Source organism: Carcharhinus amblyrhynchos, unplaced genomic scaffold (genome assembly GCF_965287045.1).
Source record: "Carcharhinus amblyrhynchos unplaced genomic scaffold, sCarAmb.v2.hapA scaffold_39, whole genome shotgun sequence".
Taxonomy (NCBI): Eukaryota; Metazoa; Chordata; class Chondrichthyes; order Carcharhiniformes; family Carcharhinidae; genus Carcharhinus; species Carcharhinus amblyrhynchos.
This window is the reverse complement of record NW_027649780.1, coordinates 7,473,417-7,498,963: the sequence shown is the minus strand read 5'-3', so window position 1 is coordinate 7,498,963 and position 25,547 is coordinate 7,473,417. Positions and strand designations below refer to the sequence as shown.

General features: G+C 43.4%; 1 protein-coding gene and 2 non-coding genes across 3 annotated transcripts in view; 2 read left to right on the top strand and 1 right to left on the bottom strand.

Moving 5' to 3' along the window:
• The window catches only part of LOC145363731 (uncharacterized), a 469,439-nt gene that overhangs the window by 299,297 nt on the left and 144,595 nt on the right, over positions 1–25,547 (bottom strand). The window lies entirely within an intron of this gene.
• On the top strand, positions 21,986–22,059 carry trnan-auu (transfer RNA asparagine (anticodon AUU)). Its single transcript has one exon. It is a non-coding gene; the product is annotated as a tRNA-Asn (tRNA).
• trnae-uuc (transfer RNA glutamic acid (anticodon UUC)) lies at positions 23,336–23,407 on the top strand. Its single transcript has one exon. It is a non-coding gene; the product is annotated as a tRNA-Glu (tRNA).

Below are 25,547 nucleotides of genomic sequence, written 5' to 3'. Positions count from 1 at the left end.
ACAACACTGCGCAACAAGCCAATCCTGTCATTGGGTAACGCCTCTTAGACTCCCAATAAATGAGGACTGCTCATAATATAAAATTACTTCTTCACATCAGAGTACAAGAGTTGAAATCATTTTACAATTCTGCTGACTTTGTGGAATACGGTGGCAGGAAGCATGTTCTCCCAATGTTCTTTACTAATACTGTTGGTTTTGATTTCCGGTGAGTTTGTGTTTAAGTAGTCACTGTCTGTTTCCAGCGTTCTCCACCAGATATTTAATGGATTCTGCAATTTGTTGCAGGAACCAGTGGCAAAGATGAAGTGTTCCAAGATCCCCCTGAATTAACGGTTCAGGATCGACAGACCACAACACTGCACTGCCGTTACTCGACAGCTGGCGCTCCGACTCTCTTCTGGTACATTCAGTCTCCCGGGGAAGCTCCGAAACATTTATTGACGATATATGGCACGGGAGGCGCGTCTGAAAATTCTCCGGATAGATTCTCTGCTGTTTTGCACAAAGGAAACAAAACGGTCCTTTTAAACATCGCCGGAACTCTTCTTTCTGACAGCGCCGTGTATTTCTGTGCCATGAAGCCCACACTGGTGCAGAGATACAGCGAACCCCGGACAAAAACCCCAGACTGGAAGTTCCAGTCAGTGATCAGCAGAGGGCGCGCCCGCACTGATAAACAGAAGCAATTATTTAGCCTGTGAGAGTTCAAGGTCGTTACTAAAATAACACAACGCAACGCTCAACATGAACAAGTGAACACCAACAGAGGAGTTGTTTTAGATAGTTATAACTGTCATTTATCATAGAATCAGAGAATCATGGAAGCCTACAGTGCGGAAAGAGGCCCTTCGGCCCATCGAGTCTGCACCGATCACAATCCCACCCAGGCCCTATCCCCATATCCCCCTACATATTATACCCAGTAATCCCTCTAACCCACGCATCCCTGGACACTAAGGGGCAATTTCTTAGCATGGCCAATCAACCTAACCCGCACATCTTTGGACTGTGGGAGGAAACTGGAGCACCCGGAGGAAACCCACGCAGGCTGCATGGTGCACATTTATACTGCAAATAATTTCGCAAATCAAGTTATTATGCCCTCACTCACGTTTTGTATTTTCATAATCTTTTCCTGTCTATCTGAATTAATGAGCAACACATTCTCAATCTCTATTCTATGTGTCCCGTTTATCACAGCCGGTGCATAGTATCTATATGATTAAAACGTACTGTTGGTTGAGACAGTTTGTCGAAAATTAATACATTTCACAAAGTACCGATTACACTCTTTAGTTACATCAATATTTATTTTCCTTTCGACTGAGTGTTTTCTGACAGAATTGACATCCCCGTGTTTTCGGCTTAAAATAACCAGGCTGTAACCAGAAGACCAAATGACAAGGAGCCAGGGTAAGGCCTCGCGAGCCTGCTCTGTCATTCACTGGAATCATGGATGTTCCAACATTCCTCACGTAAACTTTACTGCCCTTTCCCCATAACTCTTGATTCACTTACTGATCAAAAATCTATTTATCTCAGCCTTAAATATAAACAATGACTTTACCCCCACAGCTCTCTGCAGCAATGAGTTCCAAAGATTAACAACACTCCGAATGAAGAAATTGTTCCTCATCTCAGTTTTCAATTGACACCCATTTATTCTGAGACTTTGTCCTCCGGTTCTAGACTCTTCCATTAGGGGAAACATCTTCTCAGTATTTAGCTTGTCAAGCCCCTCAATACTCCTATATACTTCAATTAAATCACCTCTTATTCTTCTAAATGCCAATGGACAGAGGGCCAGCCTCTTTATCCTTTTCTCATAAGACAGTCCTTCCATAATGGGGATCATCCACGTTAACCTTCTCCGAGCTACCTCCAATGAAATAATATATCTCCTTAAATAAGAGGCCCAAAACTGGTTACGGTATTCCACATGTGTTCTCATCAGTATCTTGAATGGGCTGTCATATGAGGAGCGGTTTAGTAACTTGGGCTCATACCCGCTGGTGTACAGAAGAATGAGGGGAGGGGGTGGTGATTGAGGCATGTAAAATACTCAACTGGATTGGTAAAGTCAATGTTAACCAAATGTTCCCCTTTCTAGAACAGCCTGGGACAAGAGGTCATTGTTGTAGATAACGGAATTGTTTGAATTGGTTCCAGAAGTGGAACAGGTTTTAATGTTGTATATTGTAGTGATTTTGCCAGCAGGAGAGGGCAGAAGGATTAAGTTCATTATCGGGGCGCATTTCTTTATTGAGGAATATTTGATTGAAGGAACAAATGCGGAAGCAGAAACATCATTTTAACACTGATATCAAACTTATTAATATTTTAAAGATATTCTTATATGTTTTCAATGTTGCCAGTACTGTTGTTATGTTACAAATACTCGATAAATAGATCAGTTCGTGTTAAACACTTTGGAATTATGGAACGTTATTTTAGGACTAACATCGGGACCTTCTTGGCACACCGCAACTGGCCACAGTGGAATAAAACTTTAGCGAGAATGAGAGAGGTAAATGCACTGTAATCGTTGGAAAGTAGAATAAAGGAGGATTGCAAGCTCTCCCGCAATAAAAGACCTATAACCGGAAGAACGGAACAGCTGTTCTCATTTGTAATTATTTGGTGAAACGCAACTTGTGGAGGTCCAAGTGCAGAATTACACCCTGCATTTACCAGCATACACCAGCAGAGAGCAGTGTGAGGCGTGAGAAATATATAAGATGAGCGGGTCAGGTGTGTGCTCAGAGGTTGTGTGAGCTGGTGTCAGACTGAAGAGCTCAGTGTGGGTGGTTAAAGGAGAACCCGCCTGCTGCTGTCAGTTCAACATAAACACGGCACTGAACTGAACCCGAAGAAAGCATTTGGTTCCCGGTTAATTCTCATCTTCAGGTTTTGCGCGATAATTGAGAATGCTCTGGATTTGCATCAACTTTCTCCTATTTTTAACTCTGATCTGTACGGGGGTGACCGGAGAAGCTGAAGTGTTGCAGTTCCCTCCGCGGATGGTTGTCAGTGAAGCGCGAAACGTATCCATGAACTGCACCATCCCCACTGGTCTTAACGTCCTGCGCTGGTACAGACAGCTCCCGAATCAGTCACCCCAGCATCTGGTGATGGCCACAAGAGGAACCGGTCAACCCGGGAGAATCACTGCCTCAATCGCTGAAGGCAACAAACTCAGCATCCTGAGTGTGAGAGACGTACAGGTTTCAGACACTGCGACCTATCTCTGCGCCGTGAGGCACAGTGTATTAAACACAGGGAGGTCCCGTACAAAAACCTGCACGGTCTCCAAAACCCGCTCCACCGTGCCTGGAACATCCGCATTTTAAGAAGCGTGGTATTGAATTCCAATGGTAAAGGGGAATGAGAGCAAAACATTTCTTAAATCAGAAAAATTTAAAAAGCTTAAAATGAAGAGAGTTGGAAATGTACTCGAAGAAAATGGAAGAGTTTGTATGGAAATCAGAATGAGCGAAATTCAAAGAGAAAAGGCGCAGTGGTTTATTTATTTATAAAGCACAAAAAACGGGAAAAATGCGAACAGAAGAAGAAGACAAAACTAGGATTGTGTTGTGATGTTTTTGGCAGGACGAAACACACGGAGCTTATTAACTAAAGATGTCCAAAGATGTGTGGGTTAGGTTGATTGGCCAGACTAAGAAATTGTCCCTTAGTATCCAGGGATGCATAGGTTAGAAGGATTAGTGGGTACAATATGTAGGGATATGGGGGTAGGGCCTGGGTGGGATTGTGTTCGGTGCAGACTCGATGGGCCGAAGGGCCTCTTTCTGCTCTGTAGGGTTTCTATGATTAAATACTGAGAGATTGCAGAGGTCTTAAATTCAGAGGGATTGCGTGTCCTAGTGTGTGAAACTCAAGTGCTCGTTCACAGGTACAGAAAGTAATGAGAATAGTGTCGCCCAGCTCACTTACTGGATGTCTGGTTTGTAACGCTAAAGCGACACTTACATCGGAAATTCGTTCTTGTACCCGTTGAGGTGTTCCATGAAACCAAAAGAGAAAATGCTGGAAAATCTCAGCAGGTCTGGCAGCATCTGTAAGGAGAGAAAAGAGCTGACGTTTCGAGTCCACATGACCCTTTGTCAAAGGCCCTTCATGAAGTTGCGTTATCTCAATCTTGAACCCTCTCCTGAGATTTGATGTGATCTTAAATCACCACCAGCCTGTGGACATCTCGGCGATGGTGACTTCACCTTTATTGTTACTGTCTAACGGTGTGAAAGAACATAAAAACATAAGAAATAGGAGCAGGAGTAGGCCATCTAGCCCTTCGAGCCTGTCCCGCCATTCAATAAGATCATGGCTGATCTGAAGTGCATCAGTTCCACTTTCCCGCTCTCTCCCCATAACCCTTAATTCCCCTGTCTATCAGAAACCTATCTACCCGTGACTTAAATATATTCAGTGAGGTAGCCTCCACCATTCAAAGGGCAGATAATCCCAGAGATTCACGACACTTTGAGTGAAGAATTTCCTCCTCAACTCTGATCTAAACTGCCCCCCTCCATTATTTTGAGGTTGTGCCGTCTAGTCCTGCTATTCTTTCTAAGCGGGAAGAATCCCTCTACCTCTACCCTATCCATCCCCTTCATTATCTTATACGTCTCTATAAGATCCCCCCCCAGCCTTCCAAACTCCAACGAGTACAGACCCAGAAAGCGCCCTCTGCTGAGCACTAACTGAAACACTTACTGTGGGTTTATGTATGGGACTCGCCATATCTGTAACACTGTGGACTCCAGGCACAGAAATATACCGCATTGTCAGTCATCAGCGTGTTGCCGATCATTAGCTCGGTAATCTTGGCAGTTTTATTAAATGACGCTGAAAGGCGGTCGTTGATGTGTTTGTACAGCTTCCCTCCAACAATGTGAAGCATGTACTGTGGAGGCTGCCCGGGACTCTGACTGTACCAGTACACAGAAGGGTTCGAAATGCTTGCCTTCACGATGCAGGTTAATGTGACATTACTTTCCTCCTCCACTGTTATCTCAACAACCGGCTGCTCCTCTGTGTCTTGATGACTCCATTCTAACATAAATAATAGAAAAAGTAGGAAAAAAATCGGTGTTAGCCGAATATTCCTAAACAAAATCGTCATTAAAACGATCAATATTATTGGTCAGGAATAACATCTGGCTTTATAGAAAAGGATATATATAAACACATCGAAGACAGGAGCAGGAGGAGGCCACTCGGCCTTTGGAGACTGCCCTGCCATTCATTGTGATCATGGTTGGTCACACAACTCAATAACGAGATCCGCTTTGCCCCATATCATTTGATCCCCTTCGCCCCAAGAGCTACTTACTGGGAAGTGAGATAAAGATGAGAATCGGAGTGAAATAGTTCAACATGATGCTTCCTGAGTCTGTAACTGGGCAATGAGAGAAATCCTCTGTCAGAGACAGAAATACAGATGCCCGTCCCACTGCACTGCTGATCCAATCAAGGAGAGGGATGGAGAAGCGACAGCAATCTGTCCAATCACACAATCGGGTCAGAGTGAGAGTAGTAAACGGAAGTGGTGGGCGGGGATACGGCAGACTCAATATTGAGTGAAGATGCGGTGGCTCTCAGCTGCACTCGGAGCCGCTGCAGCGGAAACAGTGACGGTTGAATCTATAACAGTGTCTGACCATCCTGCACCTGCTCATTGTTCAGGTGTCCAACAATAAGTAGAGCGGCAGGGACACTAAGCAACGAGAATCATAGAATCTCGGGGCGCCAAATGACGCCATTCCTCCTATCTATTCCTTTTTGGAATAGTTCTCCAAATCTCCTTTCGTCGCTGCACTTTTTGCACACACAGGGTTTTTTGTTCAAGATACATATAATTTCTTTCCAAATATTTTTGCTTAATATTCTGGGCAATTATAGTCAGTGGGGTTTCCAGCTTTGAACAACTGACAGTGCAACAAGTGAACATGATCATCCTATTATTACTACTGCGTACAGTTTTGGTCTCCTTACTTGAGAAAGGATATACTGGCACTGGAGGGGGCGCAGAGCAGATTCACTAGGTTGATTCAAAAGCTGGAAGAGGGGGTATGGGGAAAAGGCAGGGAAGTGGAGTTAGGATGAGATGGAACTCAGTTATGAACACTTAGAATGGCGGAGCGGTGTCGAAGGGCCGAATTGATTTGATCTGAATGATTATTGTAATATGTATTAGTATACAGTGAAAAGTATTCTTTCCTGTGCGCTACACAGATAAAACATACCGTTCATAGGGAAGGAAATGATGGAGTGCAGAATGTACTGTTACAGCCATAGGTAGGGTGTAGAGGACGATTAACTTAATGCAAGGTAGGCCCATTCAAAAGCCTAATGGCAGCAGGGATAATGCTGTTCTTGAGTCAGTTGGTACGTACCTCAGACTTTTGTAACTTTTTTTCTCGATGGAAGGAGCTGGAAGAGAAAATGTCTGGGGTACGTGCGGTCCTTAGTTATGCTGGCTGCTTTGCCGAGGCAACGAAAAGTGTCGACAGAGTCAATGGATGGGAGGCTGGTTTGCGTGATGCGTTGGGCTACAGTCAGGACCTTTTGCAGTTTCTTGCGGTCTTGGGCAGAGCAGGAGCCATGCCCAATCTTTGATGTTGAGATGCTAGTGTTGGACTGGATTAATCTCTGAGTACAACCAGAAAGAATGCTTTTTATGGCGCATCTGTAGGAGTTGGTGAGATTCGAAGCCGACATGCCAAAATTACTCAGTCTTCTGCGAAAATAATTGATCTTACTTAACTATATTGTCGACACAAGGGCCGGGGGTTGGCGGGGGTTGGCGGGGGCGGGGTGGGGGGGGGGGGAGGTGGCGGTGGTGGTGGAACCAGGGCAGATTGTTGGTGATTTGGACAACTGAAAACCTGAATCTCCTGACCATTTCTACTTCATCTCCATTGACTAGAAAGGGGCATGGTCTCTACTATGCTTCCTTACTTCGAATACAATCTCGGTCGTTTTGCTGTCATTGAGGAAGACATTATTGTCACCGCACCAGTTCACCAGATTATCGATCTCATTCCTGTACTCTGTCTCTTCATTATTTGAGATCCGACCCACTACGCTGGTGTCTCAGCAAATTTGAAAATCGAGTTGGGGGTTTATTTGGTCACACAGTCATAGGTTTGTAAGGAGTATAATAGAGGGCTGAGAACACAGCCTTGTGCGGCATCAGTGTTAAGGAAAAACGTAGAGGAAGTCTGGTTCCCTTTCCTATCTGATTGTTGTCTGTGGGTTTGAAAGTTCAGGATCCAGTCGCAAAAGGAGGAGCCCAGACCCAGGTCACGGTGTTTGGAGATGATTTTCGCAGGAACAGTGCTGTTAAATACCGAGCTATAGTCAATGAATAAGAATCTGTCATTGGTGTTTTTGTTACTTAGGTGTTCCAGGATTGAGTGCAGGTCCAGGGAGATAGCGTCTGCTTGGACCTGTTGTGACATTCGGCGAACTGTAGTGGACAAAGGCAGTCTGGGAGGCTGGAACTGATTCGTGCCTTGACTAACCTTTCGAAGCATTTCACAAAGATGGATGTCAGAGCCATCGGACGATCCCATTGTCCCTAATCAGACCACACTTGGAGTACTGTGCTCAGTTCTGGTCGCCTCATTACAAGAAAGATGTGGAAGCTATTGAAAGGGTGCAGAGGAGATTTACAAGGATGTTGCCTGGATTGGGTGGCATGCCTTATGAGGATAAGTTGAGGGAGCTTGGTCTTTTCTCCCTGGAGAGATGAAGGAGGAGAGGTGACCTGATAGAGGTTTATAAGATGTTGAGAGGTATAGATAGGGTGGATTCTCGGAGGCTATTTCCCAGGGGCTGAAATGGTCACTACGAGAGGACACAGGTTTAAGGTGCTGTGGAGTAGATACAGAGGACATGTCAGGGGTAAGTTTTTCACTCAGAGGGTGGTGGGTGAGTGGAATCGGCTGCCCTCTGTGGTGGTGGAGGCGAACTCGTTGGGGTCTTTTAAGAGACTTCTGGATGAGTACATGGGATTTAATGGGATTGAAGGTTATAGATAGGCCTAGTAGGTAGAGATATGATCAGCGCAATTTGTGGGCCGAATGGCCTGTTTGTGCTGTAGTTTTTCTATGTTCTATGATCGTCATTAAGGCACGCTGCTGGCTGTTCTTTGGTATTGTGAAGTAGTTAGGGACCTCAGAATTGTCTACTCTCGCTCCTAATTCCTATGTTTCTAAAACGGGATGCAATGCCTTATCTTGTCAGCTTGAATATGTTCGTCACTCATGTGCGAACTGTGTAATGAATTCAATTGGAATTTGAATTTGGTTTATTGAGCAAGAAAGAAATGGATGACTTCCTGTTAATAAAACCATGCTAGCTGTCCTTGATTAATCTCTGCCTCTCCAACTGCAGATAACTTCCGTTTCTCAGAATTGCTTCCAAATGTTTTCTTCCACTGATGTCATGTCTGCAGTTTCCTGATTTATCCTTTCCTCTCTTCAGGAATAATGATACCACATTGACTGTCCTCCGGCTTTAGCCGTTATAAACTGACAGGTCATTCTAAAATGCGTGATTAATGTGTCATACAGTGCTGTGTGTTGTCTCCAGTACATCATAACCATGATAGTCAAATACTTCCAGGCATCAAGAAAAGTGATCTACAAATTTTCCATGTTCATTAAACAACTAGCCAATTCATATCAATATGTTTTGTTATGACATATTTAGAACAACTGAAAGTATGTAATAGAATTAAATGTACCGGATACCCTGTCAGCTCGAACATAGAAACATAGAAGATAGGGGCAGGAGGAGGCCATTTGGCCCTTCAAGCCTGCTTCGCCATTCATTAATTCATGGCTGATTATCCAACTCAATAGCCGAATCCTGCGTTTTCCCTATAACCTTTGATTCCATTCGCCCCAAGTGTTATTTCCAGCCGCCTCTTGAATACATTTAATGTTTTGGCATCAAGTTTTTCCTGTGGTAATGAATTCCACAGGCTCACCACGTTTTAGGGGAAGAAATGTCTCCTCAACTCCGTCCTAAATGGCCCGCCCTGAATCCCTAAAGTGTGACTTCTGCTTCTGGACACCACCCCCCCCCCCCTCGCCCCCCGCCTCCCGCCCCCAGCCATCGCAAATACTCTCCCTGCATCTACTCTGTCTACTCCTATTAGAAATATTGTAAGTTTCTGTGGCACTTCCCCTCATTCGCCTGAAGTCCAGCGAAAACAATCCCAACCAAGTCAATCTCCTCATACATCAGTCCTACCATCCCCGGAATCAGCGTGACAAACTTTTGCTGCAGTCCCTTGAGAGCAAGAACATCCATCCACAGAAAAGGAGACCGAAACTGCACACAATACTTTAGGTGCAGCCTCACCAAGGCCCTGCATAATTGCATCAACACATCCCTGCTCCTGTACTCGAAACCTCTCGCAAATGAAGACCAACATGCCATTTGCCTTCTGTAAGCACCTGCATGCTTACTTCAGTGACTGGTACACAAGGACATCCAGGTCCCATTGCACACTCCCCTCGGCCAATTTACTGCAATTCAGGTAGTAATTTGCCTTCCTGTTTCTGTTTCCAAAGTGAATAACCTCACACTTATCCAAATTATACTGATATGTAATTGATTAGCCCACACACCCAACCTGTCCAGATCATTCTGAAGGATCTCTGCATCCTCGCCGCAGTTCACCCTCCCACCCAACTTGGTATCATCTGCAAACTTTGAGATATTACATTTTGTTTCGTCATCCAAATCGTTAATATATATGTTGTGAATAGTTGGGGTCCCAGCACCGATCGGTGTGGCACCCCACTAGTTACTGCCTGCAATTTGAAAAGCAATGATCCCTGATCACAATATTTGCCGAATGCACTGTTATGTTGAGTAAGGCTCTGAGAGTTTTTGTACAGGTTCAGCACAGCTCTGTGTCTCTGTGGGCCTCAGCGCGCAGTAATACAACCCGGAGTCTGTCAGCTCTGTTTTAGACACTTTCAGCGGGACGGTTCGAGTTTTTTCATTGAGCTCCGCTGACAATCGGTCCCCTGGGAATCTCTCCTTGTTCTCGGAGTATTTACTTCTCCTCAGCAGATATTCCATGAATCCACTGGAATACTGACGGTACCAGAATAGGTAATAATTGTCAATGCTTGTAGTGGTATAATTACAGAATAACTCAACATCATCTCCTTCACTCACTGTGACTACAGCCGGTATCTGTGAAACCGAATCTCCTCCACATTGTCCTGTAAGAGCCAAGAATGATGCGAAATTAAACGATGTCAGTTCACTTTGTTTAACGGCCGGATTCGGCCCGTCACCCTGACCAATAATTTGAAAAATGAATCACAGGATTTAAACATAAATATATTTCCCGCAACACGCAGGTTGTAACAGGAACTTCTTTGTAGCGGTTAAATGAAACTCAGTTAAATGAACATCTTCTAAAGAGATCAGATCCTCGCCTTCGTTTCACTTTATTTGATGGGGAAACAAAACTGTCAGTGGGTTTAAAGATCTCAGGTTTGACAAAGCTTTTATCCAGATTTCATTGTGTTTGTCAGAGTCCCTCACTGGCTCCGGCAGGGCCACAATCCCACCTTCAGTCTTCACTCTCATTCACCTGAAGTATTTTGCTGAGATTAGGTGGATTCTAATTCATATTAGAATATTTTATTTTATATTTTATTTTAATATACATATGTAAAACCAATTTATATATATTTTACCAATTTGTTAATCGAATTGCTCAACTGAATGCAGTGAATGCTAAATATGTGAAACACAGGGTTTGTAACTTGTGAACCTACCGGTTAATAGAGCTGCCGCTGTGAGGAACAAGCACAGAGTCACAGGAGACATGTTTGCAGAGAGGTCGAGGCGGATGTGAGCAGACAGGGTTAAAGCTGAAATTGTAATTCTGAAGAGCTGATAAGAAGTTGAGTTACATCCGGGTCCTTGTTGATTGGTTCATTGCTGACAGCGTCATTCATTGACATCCAAGCTTAAAATTCCATTGCCTTCAAATAACCCAATCAGCGCACGGCTCCTTTGGCTGTCAGCGCCGGGAGATAGAAACTAAGTGGTTGTGTTTACCTCTTGGAGACCAGGATGGGGATGAAATCCAAACTTGTCCATTTAACCGCTTCAACCTGTGAGGCGGAGAGAGAACAGGAAATTAATCCATTTTATCAAATTGTTAAATGTTCTCTACGTTTTATTCCTTTATTGTCTTTCTTATCCGCCCTCCCTCCCTCCCCCCAACTCTTTCCCCTTTCCTTACCTTTTCTCCTCCTTGGCTTCCCTTTTTCCCCGTTTTCTCAACTTTACCTTTCTCCCCCACCCCCATCCCCCACTACTCCCCACCCCTTATCTTGATCTGTCTCAGCTTACGCTCTGATGTCAGCTTCGTTGCCGTTTGGCCCTGTTATGCCCCTCCCTGTCTATTTTTTGCTCAGTCACTTGAACAGTGAGCAGGTGCAGAATGGTGACAGATTCCGGAGATTGAAGTCTCGCTGTTTCCGTTCCAGGTGCAGCTGAAGCTGCCGCACACTTCACTCAATATTTTGTCTACCGCATCCCCGCCCACGACTTCCGTTTTCTGCTCTCACTCTGAACCTATTGTGTGATAGGACAGATGGCTGCCGCTGCTCCATTCTTCTCATTGGTTGGATCAGCAGCGCAGTGGAACTGTCTATCTCTGTCTCTGGCAGGATTTCCCTCATTGCAGAGTTACAGACTCAGGGAGCATCATGGTGAACTATCTCACTCCGATCCTCCTCATTATCTCACTTCTCAGTCAGTATTTTCTTCCCTGTAAAACTACATGCTCCTCCTGACTGCTGTAACCCAGATATTTTTTTTGATAAAACAATAGTGATAATGATAATTGTATCGTTTAATCTGAGGCTAACTCTGATTCTCATATTGTTGTTTCTGCTAGAATGGAGCCACCAAGACGAAGTGGAACAACCGGATACTGTAATAAAGGTTCAAGAGGAAAATGATGTCAGATTAACCTGCACTTTAAAGACAAGCGATCCCAACCCTTATGTGTACTGGTACAGTCAGCATCCCGGGAAAGCTCCAGTGTACATGTTTCAGCTTATTGGAGAGAATATGCAAAAGAATACAGACCTCAATGATCGCTTTTCTTCCAAATTTGATAAAACGAACAAGACTAGCGAGCTAACGATCAGTAACACAGTGATCTCTGACAGCGCCGTGTATTTGTGTGCCCTGAAGCCCACACTGCTGCAGAAATATAACGAATGCCGTACAAAAACCCCACACTGGCAGTTCCAGTTAGTGCCCAGAAGGGTGCGCACGCACACACGCCGGTCATTCAGTTTCCACAGAGAGAATGACTGAGATTCTTAAAATTGCAACCAAAGATAATACTCAGAAACAGCAACTGGTATGGTCCAGTTGCAGTTACATTAGTTAATGGTCGGAATTTACATTTGCAATATCGATCTGAGATATTTCAACACTTTTTTTTCCGTTTTCGATGCCTTTCTCTGCCTATTTGCTCCACAGTGTCCTTGTCTGCTGATTTATGGAAATTGTGCCCATTTCCTTTCCCCGTCTTTAACGTAAACATTAAAGCTTTTTCTGTTACCTTGTACATTAATTCAGAACCTCTCCAATCTGGCTGCTCAGCCATTTGGTCCCATTTTCCATCCACAGCACTGATGAGGATTTCGCTTTGCATTGAATCACATACTAACCCGACATTCCTGGTGCAAGGATGCTTGTCCGCAGTATGGAATGGGCATTCAGTTACCTCTCATATAGGGAGGCAAAGTTATAGAATTTCCAATGTGACATTGTTATTGAGTTCAGCTCCTTGCAATAAGTCCTAGCTGTCACCACACTTCCTATGGTTTTCCTTTACTGTTCGCACTCTGACCCGTCTCTCCTATGCTGTTTTCTTGGATATTTCGTTGGAGATATTGACCTTTGCTGCTTTTCCCTGTTTGGCACTGATTGGATTAGCAGTCCAATGGGGAGGCAAGCTATATTTCCACTCTGAAAGAGCATTTCACAGACTGCAAAATTGCAAATTGAGAGAACAGCATATGGAAATATCTTAGACCATTCACTGTTCTGTCACTTCTTTTGAGGTAGACTAAAAAATCATCCTCCCCCGCACTATAACTGCTATCCCAAAAATGATTAATAACAAACTGCTTTTTATGTTGCTGTGAGGATGGATATCGTCATTCTCATGTCAGAACAGAGCCATCAGTACTCAGGGGACTAGTCGGTTCCTGAAATGACAGTTGAAGAGGAAAGTAATGAATGCCCTGTTGTGGGATGGCCAAATTCACTTGTTCCTTTCGTCCCTCTGCCAATAGGATGAATTGCAAATAAAGGACCTGTGAGGTCATTGGTTGAACTGAAGAACATAGAAGATTGTAGTCGATTGGATGTTATTTGATGACGTTTTCAACAGTAAACCAATCAACAGGGAGCCGGATATGACTCCACCTTTTCCCAACTCTTGACCGAAGCAAAGTCACTTCAACCAGTTCTGGTCAAATTCGCCGCCAGCTCTGCAAACATGTTCCTGGTAACTATGTATTTATTCCTCACAGCGGCAGCTCTGTTAATCGGTAAGTTCACCAGTTGCTCACTTTGTGTTACACACCATTATCACACACTATATTCTGTCAGGTTCTCTCAATGGAAGGGGAGGAGGTGGCTGATCAGGGAATGGATTGATCAGAACATCGAAAAATTATTTGGATCTCGCTGGTCTCAACACTGAACACTGTTGGGATTTGGCACATTTCCCCCAGGGATTGATAGAGAATCAATTCGGCTCAGATTCAAGCTCCTCTGATACCAGTGAACCACTTTGGTAAACATCACATTTCAAACATACAGACTGTGAGCAGTTTCCAGTTACAGGGATTGAAGGTGAGAAACTGATCTCGTTAGAAAGAAGAGAATGTTTATGGTGGAAATTTACTTAATCGCCACAAACATCTTCCCATTCCAGCCACCGAACTGTGAAAAATATGTTTCTGTTTTGCTGTATGATTTCTCTCTGAGGTTATTTTTGCCGATAACGGGCAAAGTCTGGGAAAACTGTGTGAAATTGCAATGTTTAATTTAATATTTCTTTGGATTCTTACAGAACATTCCCGGGGAGATTCTGTTTCACAGGCAGCGGCTCCAGTCACCGTCACTGAAGGAGATGATGTGAGATTGCTCTGTAATTACACAACTACAAGCAACAACCCGTATCTGTTCTGGTACCGTCAGTATCCCAGTGGATCCATGGAATATCTACTGCAGACAAATAAATACACCGGGAATACAGGGAGGTCCTCAGGGGGTCGTTTTTCAGCGGAGCTCAATGATACAACCCGCACCGTCCTGTTGAAAGTGTCTAAAACAGAGCTGGCAGACTCCGGGGTGTATTACTGCGCACTGAGACCCACAGAGACACAGAGCTGGGCTGAACCTGTACAAAAACTGTCAGAGCCTCGCTCGATGTAACAGAGCGTTAGGCAAACATTGTGATTGGAGTCAGTCTGATGTGGAACCTGAAATCGTGTCGGTATCTCAAACTTCTAATTCTAATATATATTCTTAATATTAATAAATATACTACCAAACTAAAACAATGGGGGCTGGTTAGAGAATCAACATTAGACATTTATAGAGTTTGATGTCCCAAATGTTTCCTTGTCAGTGCAGAGAACACAGCAGCCAATTCAGACTCAGCGTGTCATTTCCATCAGTAATATTGCAGTGTTCGGTAATTGTGATTGGTGAACAGATATCAAACAGGACATTTCTCCTGCTCTTCTTGGAAACAGTGACCATGTGATGTGTCACCTCCAGCTGAGAAGGAACACGGTGTCCTCGATTGAACAGGTCACCGAGAGGCTGGCAGCTCTGACGGTGCAGCATTCACTGAGCACTGCGCTGTTTCCTCGGGAAGTTGCCGGATTCTTATTCCTGCCAGACTGCCCTGTGTCCTCCGGCGCGGAAAGAATCTCTGAACCGACTGGAGACAGAATCCGGGACATCCTAGGTGACCACTCATTTACCCAATCCTGGAAAGAATCGGATTTAAATAAAAAAATGAAAATTAAATTAACTTTACTGGGCCCGTGGAAACACGAGGACAATGAATTTAACCTTTAGGAAAATATTTCAGTCGAAACCAGAAAGAAAGAATTTATTGATGCCTTTTACAGACTTCCGACGTCCGAAAGTACTTTCTAACCCAAAGAACCTCATTTCCGGTGTTGCCGCTGTGGTGATGTTAAAAACTTTATTAACACAGAAAACAGTGGGAATGTTTAATTCTCTGTCAGACAGGGTTGCCACACTGACCCTGGAGTAAAGAGATTGCAGAGTCCAGGCATTTTCCAGTTACTTTGAACTCACTCTCTCACACACACACAAGTACACGCACTCACTCCCCCTCTGTCTCTCACTTTATGATTCATTGAGAAACCACTTTGATTAGAAACGTTGTCTTATTCAGATTACTCAGTGACATTGAAATGCAATTATTTCTATAGTTCATTCGCTAAGTCTCCCTTCTCATCCTCCTGGTGCATTCACTGAGATGGCACTGGTTGAGCAGAGACTTATAATAGATTGGTGCTTGATTACGCCAGACAAATTCCTGCAGTGGTTTCCATTAACTCGAGCAAGATCGGTGACCTGTGTACTCACCGACTCTTACCGCCTGTCATTGGGCGTATTGTAAAAAAATTCCAAGCTGATAATCCACTTGTGTGACCGGCCCGGAAACACTGCTCTGTAGTCATAAAACACCGTAGTGGGGTTGGATCCCAGACCTTGTGGTCCAGAAGACCTGTTTCTACGCCCGAGCGTCTGAAATTCACATATACACCCTTGCCCTAAACACAGTGTGGTTTGTGGTGTGAAGATATTTCCTGTAACTCCAGCTGTCACCTGTGACAAGGTGAACTCACTGTTGTGCAAAAGATGAGGCCTTGGGACGTCATCTGTGAAAAAATAACACTCTCAGTGTTGTTAACGTTGGTGCGTGATATTGCAGGGTTTTTGTGCAGCAGATTATTGTGGGTTTTATTACTTTAATGATACTGCGACTGCATCTCATGCCTTTCTCATTATTTTGAATTTGTTGCATTTGATGTTTAGTGTTGATACCAGAGCATTTGTGTCGTTTCCTGTTCAGGCGAGTAGACGGACGAATCTTGCTTAATGTGCTCAAAAATCCACGACTGATAAGTCTGGATTGTTGATTTCGAAAGACTTGAACGCTTGCTAATAATCAGACAAATATACCAACGGAACAATGGTTTCATAGTCATCAATAAATTCTGAATTCCGGGCCTCTTGAACATTAACTGAGTTACTGGATTAATCGTCTCGCGATGATACCACAAGGCCATTCTCTCTTTATTTATGATATCACCTGATTTTGACTCTGTCTATTACACTCGGTTCTTTTCAATATTGATCTCTGTTTCAACACTTTCCTCATTTTCTGTCCACTCCTTCTACGATGACTTAAATTTCATCTGTCCTGTTTTCCAATCACTCAGTCTAGTTTACATGCTCCCTCTTTCCTCTTCACCATTTCTGTTTTCAACTCTCTTCATTTCTGACAGAATTTTAATAATTAGATTCTATATTTTTATTTTCAGTTGCGCTCATTTCCTTTTTTTGACTATTTTAAAATAATCCCATCACTCACTCTGCCGACACTGCAGACACACAGAATGGCTCTCACAGTCGATGCAGGTTTTTGTATGGGACCCCCCTGTGTTTGTTACACTGTGGCTCACGGCACAGAGATAGGTGGCGGTGTCTGTAACTCTGGCGTCTCTCACAGTCAGGGCACTGAATTTGAAGCCTTTCCCGATTGAGGCAGTGATCCTCTCGCTTTGATCGGTTTCTGTTCTGGCCATCACCAGATGCTGGGGTGGCTGATTCGGGGACTGTCTGTACCAATACAAGCTGTTAAACGCAGTGGCTGTGGTGCAGTTGATGGATATGGTTTCCTCTTCGGTGACAACCTCCCACCGAGGGAGCTGCATCACCTCATCTGCTCCAGTCACTCCCGTGAAGATCAGAGTGAAAAGCAGCAAAGAGAATCTGTAAATTCGGAGCATTTTTCAGATCATATGAAATTCCTGCTCAAGCAATTGTCCAAGGAGTTCAGTTTAGAATTAGGATATGTACATAATATTCACACGAAATAACAAGGAGCCAAAAGCCCGCTCCAGTTGCAACTGTGGCGTCTCTCTGTCGAGCTGATGAAAGAAGCTGAGACTCGAGCTTTATCCGCTCACGGATGCCGATTCTACTGGAATCAGAGATGGAGAATTGAAACCGGAATAAATAAACCCCATCGGCAACCCCATGTTTCCGGTTACAAATCTCGTCCCACGTGTCTAACTAGGAAACCATTCTCCCTGTCAGAACACTGACTGAACCCAGCTCGGGGTGGATCTATTCACTGGCTGCCGGCTCACCAGCTACCAACCCCACAGCACCACCGCGGACACAGGGAAATGCAGTGAGAGCATCCCGAGACAAAATATACAGGATCAAGTTTCAAACGGATGTTTTCAAATATCTAATTCCCCTTTTACAGAACAGGCAAAAGGAAATGCTCAACATTTGTGTTGTTTGGGGAATATTCGCAACAAGTAATTGTGAACCGAACACATTTCATATTTACTTTAATTTTACAAACGTGATTTAAAATGAAATTTTAAGTATTCAGTCGGTCTGATTTATTTCTGTTTGAGCAGGTTTTTCAGATCTGAGTCATGGAGATTCAGTCACCCTGTCGCTACCCTCAGAATTAAAGACTGAAGAAGAAACGTTGAGTTTAATCTGTACCTATGATATTACAATGATCAACTACATTTTATCCTGGTACCGGCAACACTCAGAGAAACAGCGTCTATTTATATTGAGGAAAAATTAGATATTTGTTGAAGATATAACAAATCTTGTTAAAAGCCGTTTCTCTGGAGAGCTTCAGACATCGAGTAAATTCACCAGTTTGACTATCTCTGGTCTGCAGCTGACTGACGCTGCCGTGTATCACTGCGCTTTCAGCCTCATCGTCATGGAAAGCAGTCTGACTGATGTACAAAACCTGCCTTGAACTATAGGTTGAAACCGTGTCTGCTGCACAGAATCGTGGGCAGATGCAGCCACAATGTAACAGTCAGCCAGGCAAGAATCCTCATTAACCTGGGATCAGCCTTCACCCAAGTGTTTCCAGTATCCGGCCAGTTCAGTCTGTGAGATCAGTCAGTGGTGAGTTGGTTGATATTCAAGGAAACACCTCGAGCCAGGCTGCTTTCAGCACCTCGATAGACACAGCAGCTGCAGATTCCGGCTTGCTCATAGTAACAAAAACATTCCAGCCTGAAGGAAACATTCTGAAGCTCACTGGTCATTGGGAGAATTCTATTCTCAATGTTTATTTTAGAGATCACAGTCACTTCCTTGTGAAATCTCTTCATTGTGGATACACTTCCTCCGAAGCAGCAACACTCTCATCGGACCAAATAAACACAGAAAATAGGTCGCCGGAAAATGCCTTGTAAACCTGATGGCGATTGAATTGCTGAATATTCGACAGACACGGGGACTGGATCAAATGACAATTACGAAACAAAGTAGATCAAATAAATTTAAGAACATCAGCGATAGTCCAACGGCGAGTTGAAATTAACCAATACAATTTCTCAAATGTTCCTTACCTCTTGTTGAGGTTGTGTTTTGCTCTGATATTTTAGGAAGGCATCTGTGATTCTCCCTGTGGAGAGTGAATTATTCTTTCCGTTTATCAGTGCGAGAGCGCCCTCTGGTGGTACCTTACTGTGAGGGTTTTGTCCGGGAACCGTTCTATCTCTGCAGCAGTGTGGACTGAATGGCACAGAAATGCACAGCGCTGTCGGAGTGAAGAGCCCTGGCTTAGTTGAAAGAGCAGTTTTGTTTCCTTTGTGCAAACAGCAGAAAGTCTGGTAAATCTTGAGACGAATCTCCCGCGCTGCATCCTCATTGAATATTTCGGACCTTTTCCGGTATACCGGATGTACCAGAGCAGAGTTGGTTCACGGTTGGTTATTGACTAACAATAATCCGGTATTGTGCTCTGTCCTTCCTGAATTGTTAATTCAGAAGGAGCCTGGGATAATGAATCATCGCTATTGGTTCCTATAACACAAAGACAGAGTGTTCCAAAAGTCAGAAATTAAACACAATTCCTGGATAACACGTTGACTGAACAGAGACTCGATGTGGAGATGCCGGCGTTGCACTGGGGTAAACACAGTAAGAAGTCTCACAACGCCAGGTTAAAGTCCAACAGGTTTACCTGGTAGCAAACGTCACTAGCTTTCGGGGCTTTTCCCCTTCGTCAGGTGTCTCGCCAGACAACAAGACCATTATTACCAGTAAGGAATAAGGGGGACACATGGTAATTCCTTTACAGATCGACAGAAAAATACAGGTTATTCTCGATTTGTTGATTCTTCTAGTATAATATTAAGTTTAGAACATAGAGCATAGAACACTACAGCACAAACAGGCCCTTCGGCCCATGAGTTGCACCGATCACATCAATACCTACCAATTCATAGACCTATCTATAACCCCCAATCCCATTAAATCCCATATACTCATCCAGAAGTCTTTTAAAAGACACCAGCGAGTTCGCCTCCACCACCACTGACAGCAGCCGATGCCATTCACTCACCACCCTCTGAGTGAAAAACTTACCCCTAACATCACTTCTGTACTTGCCTCCCCGCACCTTAAATCTGTGTCCCCAGATCAGAATGTGGCTTCATTCAGAAAGTTTAACCCAGATCAGAATGTGGCTTCATTTACTCAGAAACTGAGGTTGTTTTTCAGGGATACGTCTAGCTGTTCTGTGAGTGCTGATCGAAGTGACGCACCATTAAATGGGAATCGGAAATAATTATCTAGTCTGATTGCTTCTTTCTGACATTTTCTGGGTTTCTGCCTCCCTTTTCTTGTTTCTGTCTCTGTCAGTTGCTCTCTCTGACACTCTTCTCGAAGTGCCATGAAAATGCGGAGTTTAGAAAATCTAACTTGTCTCAGAATCTTATGAAAAAAATCCTCTCAAGAAGTATTCTGTTAATAGCAGCAAACATATTTCTGTATTTTACAGATAAGTTTGAAATTACAACGGTTAGGCAAAATACTTAATTTAGTGGGAATCAGGGCAAAATCAATTCCCTCTGCATGCGGCACAATAACAGTTGCAATCTGCAGTTTCATGTTGATTTGAATTCGTTTTATTCATTCTTTATGCCGTGCACATTGGATAAACAGAATGAACTATCAAGATACAGAACAAGGAAAGCATTTCTTCCTTCTTTATAGTCATCTAAAATGAAGTGTGTGTTACTCGGCATAATAATAATTATCTGATTACATGATTATACATCGATGTGAGAATCCTGTCACTTTTTCGATCGCGCTGGCAAATTACTTTTTCCAAACCATTTATTTTGCTCGGACCAACACAAACAGACACCAACTTCAATAAAAATAATTGAAAAATATTAATCTCAGTTTTTTTGCCCATTAATGTTATATCGCCCAGGAATCATTAACAAGTTAAGCTCCAAAGACCTTAGTGCATCAAAGTGCAGCAACGTTTTTCTACTGTACGTTTGGATGGAATGAACATCTAATAACTACATCAGTTGTGTACATTAATCCCTAAATGCAATCTCCAGGCAATATCTCACATAGGCAATTGCGAACAATGTTCGCATACAGTGGATGGTAACAAAAGGGCAAATGCGCCACCCGACCTCCTGCTGCAAACTTTCATCCCTGACAACGATATTCAATATTCACACTTCAGCAACCGGGTCCCAGGTCCAGCTGTCGAGTGACTGAACCTCTCTGAGACTCACAAAGGCCGGCGCCTGCAGTAAGTGAAAGCCGCCAGCAGATGGTAATATTGCATTATTTTCGTCACAGGACAGTGAAACTCCCGTTTCAACTCACAGTTAGATTTTCCGAATATCAGTTTGACTGGAATAATGCCTTTCCCACACTACCACCTCTATGGCAAAGGAAACTAACAAAGTGCAATAAATGCTTGATTCGACATCGAAGCCCACACTCGGTAAAAATATGTTTTAAATGGCATCTCCTCCACCAGTGGCCCAGAGTGAGGGGGAATTGCTATTAGTTTCACCCTGTGTGAGCTAACCATTATTTGGAGAGGTTCATGATCAAAAATACCATTCCAATAAATCTCCTGCCCAACACCAATTTTAGGCAGAGCAAGACTGCTTTGAGATAAAGACATAAAACACATACGTGTTTAAATTGTGAAAAGTGAGTTATACATATTGGCCCAGAAACATGGGGGAGAATTATAATTTTTCATTTTTGAAAATGTGACTGTGGGATATTTTAACTTTGCATCAGAGAGCGCGATCTAGATGGTGGTTTAGTATCTCATCCAGTGAAGCAGCACCTCGGATAGATTTGATTTGATTTGCTTTCTTATTGTCAAATGTATTAACATAAACTGAAAACTATTGTTGTTTGCGCGCTATACAGAGAAAGCGTAAGTACATGGAGAAGGACAGGAGAGAGAGCAGAATGTGGTGGAACATTCATAGCTGAGGTATCGAGAAAGGTCAATTTTGTGCGAGGTAGTTCCATTTAAAAGCCTGATGGCAGCAGGGAAGCAGCTGTTCCTGAAGCGGTTGGTACATGAACTCAAACATTTGTATTTCTCCTGACGGTAGAAGATGGAGAAAGGGAATAACGGACACACTACAGCAGTGTTGCGGGATCAACGGAACTAAAGAGACTTGTATAGAATTGTAAACAGTGCGGTCATGCTGCAGTTCTGGAACGGGTTTTGCAGAAATCGAATTGTGGTTATTGACACACTAGAAGATATGTAATTGCTACTGTGTCTGTGGCGCAATTGGTCAGCGCGTTCGGCTATTAACCGAAAAGTTGGTGGTTCGAGCCCGCCCAGGAACGGAATTTTACTATCTTTTCACCATCAGCATTCATAGGCAAACAGTTGCGGGTTGTCAATGGGTCTATGGGCGTCAATAAAATAATGCTCTCAATTGTCACTGCTGTCTAATGTTACCAACATTATTTAATGATGAACGACTTCAAACATATTACATATAACATTGTATACACGCTTCCATTATACCATTAAACTTAAAAATTACAATCGAATCATGAACTTGTGGCTAAGCATTTGCTCCAATTCCATATCCCTGTTTCCATTCATTCCTGGATAGATCATAAATCTGTCGAACCCAAACTGAATTGTGTTCAGTGATGGAGCATCTGCAACCCCCTGGAGTAGAGAATACCGAAGATTCACCAGCCTTTGAGTGAAGGAATTTTTCCTCATCGCAGTCCGAAATCATTAGCGCTTTATCTTGAGATTGTGCCCCCATGTTTTAGATTCCCGGATCAGGAAAAATAATGTCTCAGCTTTTCAATGCTGTCTATTCTTTCTCGTTAAGCTGTTGAAATTTTCCAGCGTTTTCTGCTTTTGATTCAGATTCCAGCGTTGTCAGATTTTATTCTGTCTAAAATGCGGGGATGCAAACTGCACACACTATTCCAAATGTGGTCTCAACAAAACCCTGAATTACTGTAACAAGATTTAAACACTTCAAAACATAACTCCGTGCTCATGGCTGGAAAGAGAGTGTGACAGTGGATAATTCGCACAGAGTACATTTCTGTAATCAGTAACTGGACCAGGAAGGTGATATATTTCTGTCTCTTTGTACTGTCATCTTTAAACTCCATCTCCTCTCAATGCCGTGTGTCATATATTCGCTTTCCCTGCTTTCCAGGCAAAGCTCGGGTTCACCAACTATTTGTGTCTTATCAAGCAGCTAATTGACCCTGGGAGCTGGACAGCTCCCAGATGAGAGGCAGCGACAGAAACAGAAAGAGAAGTGACATGATAGTGTTTCATAATGATTTGTGTCAGTTGCTCTCCGTGATGAATGCCTGCAGTGTTACCCTGTAAGTTTCACAGAGGCCGCAGTGATGAGTTTGTTGGGGGTTGGAAACTGCAAGTGTCACATGAGCAGCTCACTGTCTATTTCATGTTCCAGCTAAGAGGATTCGCTGCTTTCATTGGCTGAAGCAGTCACTTGTGTGTGATATAAACACGACAATTTGAAGGATAAAGTTGCATTTGGTGAACAAAAACTCCGAATCAATATAAAAAGCAGGTAATTCATGGATAAATTAATATTTTAAAGAGAATGGCTCAGCTTCCCTGGTGGTCTAGTGGTCAGGGTTCGGCGCTTTCACCGCCGCGGCCCGGGTTCGATTCCCGGTCAGGGAATGTAGATTTATTGCTGCACAACAATTCTGCGTGACTTCCAGTTCTGTCGGAATCAGTACCAGGAAGATTTCCTGGTTAAGCAAGGCAGGGCCTGCTGTAATCGAAACAAGGAGATTGTTTCGTAAATGAATACATGAAACATAATTTACAATAGGAAAATAGAGTAAAGTTCAGTGCATCATTTACACTGAACAACGCAATATTTACTGACAAGATAGTTTTGTGTAATCTGTTGAATTGCTTGTAAAAATAATTCCTGAGCAATTCTGTTCTGAATGGAACTGAACATTACAGGTAGAAATTCTGAACTCTTCCACAAGGTGGCAGCAAGGCTCAGAACTTACTGCTTTTTAGCGGTATGTTTGGTTAATATTTCCACACCTCTGTAACAGTGAGGGACAATTAACACGTTTCATTTAATTATCAACATTTTCACCGGGCGTAAGCCTGTTTCCATTGCAGACTGATATTTTAAACAGTGTCACTTTCCGTTTACCCTGTTTCACTGCATCGACAGAGCTAGTTTCAGGAAACTAACGGGAGTTTGTGTTGTGACTGGTGGGCAGCCAGTTTTGCAGCCACGACGTGAATGCAATAATCAGGCAGAAAGAATGTTCGGTTTGTGCCGTTTCTGATGGCATTTCTGCTAATTGTTCTCTGGGTCTTTGTGCACAGGAACCTATTCCAGTATCAGTGTGTGACTGGCTGTTATAAACAGCCCTCAGCAGACAGCAGCTGTGACCCAGAAACCTGCGGCAGTTTTTGTACGAGAATTTCACTCGTTCTCATCACTGTGAGACTCTGCGCACAGTAATAGACCGCGGTGTCAGACAACCGCAGCTCCGAGATTGTCAGTCGGTACAACCTGTCTGACTGGTGGACTCGATCTGAAAACCGGGTCCGAGCGAAATCGGCTTTGAGTTCATAGCTGTCGCTCGGGTCGCGGCCGACGGCAAACTCAGGCTGTCTGCCTGGGTACTGACGGTACCAGAATAAATAATAAGCATCGGCGGTAAAGGTGCAGCTTAAAGTGACATATTTTCCCTCTGGCGGTGTGAGTGAGGATTCCCGCTGAGTAACAGAGTCTCCATCGCTGTGATCTGGAATATACAGTTAAAAAAGTGAAATAATCAACTGAACTGAAATGTGACTATTAGTGGTTAGTATTACATACAAAAAGTTGGAGTACAGACCTTAGAAAAAACTTTTTACAAAATTGACTTGTCTGTTTTACATCCTAGAGAGGGCAATTCACCTTACTTCGTCTCAATCTCTCAGAATTTTCATCCATTTCTTTCTCCAACATCTCTTTATTTAGCTTCCCTTGTGGTAGTTACAGAATATAAAGACACTTTGTGTATGGAGGTCCGTCCACAAAGCCGTTTTGCATCTCTTTGAATCATTATATTTATCATAATCAGTGATCCAGAAGTGAAAAGAGCTCTGCAGCACTAACCTATTAACCACCTTTCAACCACATTTGAATCACCTTGAATCACATTAATCCCCTTTCAATCACATCTGGCAGGCTGTCCCTCCAGTATCGCTTTGCGAGATAAAATAATCTCAGCCAGCACAATTATTTCTCATAGCAAGCTCACGCCAATTGCCATATCACCTTCTTAATTTCTCATTTTCTCCTGTGTCCTTACATTATTTCCTAACACTCCTCATGTGGTCTGACCAAGTTTCGATACCAGTATTAAATAGACCATTTACTTTTCAAATCTAATTCTCTGAAATTAATCCTCATTTAAAAGTTTTAAATTTCTTACCGACACAGAAACCCGCCCAGAGCACGGCGAGAATGGGGATCCACATCGCTGCTGCTGTATCAGAAAGGTGCAGAATAGAGAATTGTAAAAGAGCTAACATCACCTCCTGCAGGACAACACAGACTCAGAGCAACCACAGTTCTGATGTCACTTCCTCAGGATATCACACGGATGGAGCTGTGGGAGTTGCCCCTCACCACTCTGACGTTTCTTAACGAGGGCTACGTGTTTATATAGGGGAAGCAAGCGTTAATGCCATATCCCACTCATCAGAGCGTAAGGTTTCTGAGTGTATCTGGATCTCAAAGACATATAAGCGGGAAAATCAAAGCAATATTTTTGTGAGGCGCTTGATGAAGATTCCG